This window comes from Ceratina calcarata, unplaced genomic scaffold (assembly GCF_001652005.2).
Source record: "Ceratina calcarata isolate Rehan_Ccalc_2016 unplaced genomic scaffold, ASM165200v1 scaffold115.2, whole genome shotgun sequence".
Taxonomy (NCBI): Eukaryota; Metazoa; Arthropoda; class Insecta; order Hymenoptera; family Apidae; genus Ceratina; species Ceratina calcarata.
The window spans coordinates 1,023,768-1,025,483 of NW_017132446.1; positions in this window are offsets into that span (position 1 = coordinate 1,023,768).

A 1,716-nucleotide genomic window follows, 5' to 3' on the forward strand; every position below is an offset into this window, starting at 1 on the left:
AGAGGGCGGTATTCGGCTGGCCTCGTGCCTCGCGTTCCTCTCGTCGAGACGCATGCACGTCCGACGTCCGACGTCCGATGTATATAATTTATGAAGTATCTGCATTCCCGGCAATGATAAATCAACCCGCCACCCCGGCCGGCAGGAACCGCGAGCATCCGAGGCGTCCGCGAACCGAAGAACGCGACTTCTTTTCGAACCACGTTCGATCATTCGATTTCGTTCAGTTTTTGGACTCTCTGTCACTCGATTCCTAGGTTTGATTCGCCTCGAGGATCGAATCGGCTACCATAAATATCGGCGGTTCTTACGTAATGAGAGAATTCTCGGTTTTCAATATTCGTTAGTGGTAAGAAAAGATCTTACGAGTTGAATTCGATAACGGGAGCTCGAAGAAGATGTAAAAGAGTTCGCCAACAATGCTATCAAAGTCGACAAACAACACGCGCCCTGCCAAAAAAGGCCGTGGCAATCAGAGGATCGTGAGAGGAGCCGATCGGACGGCTCGCTCGAGTTTCCAGGTAACGAGCCGTCGACGGAAAGAGATCGACGCGACCACGACGGCGTGCTCGTCGACGGTGCGTCGCCGTCGCGCAATGGCTGCCTGTATAATTGAGCTACAAATTCCACGGTGATCAACCGGTCGCGCTGCGTCTCATACGAAATCAGACGAAACGATTCAGAGGACGGTAACAATCGGCCTGGGCCACGATCGAGGGATACCCGCCGATTCAAACAAACCGCCGTCGCGGCATTCCACGGTAGCAAAAACCAGGCACATGCGTGGTCACGTACGGCCGCGCAACGCCGCGCAACAACGTGCACCTGATACGTATTCATACGCGCGGTCTCTCGATTCGGCTTTTGAAAAGAACAGGACGACCGCTCGTCCTGCCGAGGGGAGCCCTCTCGTCACTCGGCTTTCTGATGGGAAAAGGATTCAGGCGATTGGCCTCGACGGAATTGAGAATTGAGTAATAATCGTGCCTCGGATAAGTAATCCACGTTAAGCTGCCCGGGTCGTTCGCTTCGATCGTTTAAATCGTTACACATTCGATTTAAATGATCGATCAATTACTTTTATATATTTCTGAATCATTTCATTATTTGACTTCGTTCTTTACACGCATCGAGTCCATGAATGTTGAAAATCAAACTCGTATAGTTACGAGGGAAATGATTAAAAATGCCGAGAGTAGAATCGGAGAGATGGGGTGGGAGGACTGAGAACCGAAGCTGCAAAACCTACGCGACGCGAACCCGATACGGGCATTTCTGCCGCTACTGAATCAAAGAGTTCTCGTGAAAATACCAGGCATAGCGACGAATCCACGGACGCGGCCGTGAGCGTCCTCCTTGTGCCACGCACGTCGAGCCCTGGATGCAGTTGCAACTGCAACTCGGTCGCACCGCGCTGATGCTGCGGGACCGGGCAGCCATGAGTGAGCCGAGTTGATACGATTGTTTTTACGGGCGCACCCAGTAAGCAAGAAACTGTCCTTCGGCAGTGACGCTCACCGCTTTCTTCGCCATTTAAATCTCGCAAGATGGAAGTCGTGATTGAACCATTAAGAGAAAGAGCCGGCGAGACGGTTTCATTTGCCACGGGCATCGTAAGTGCATCTTCCAATAATATAATTTCATTGCGTTAACTTTTGTATCAGAAGATATTTTTATAATTCTAAACGTCAGTCTTCTAATAACGATAGGCCATTG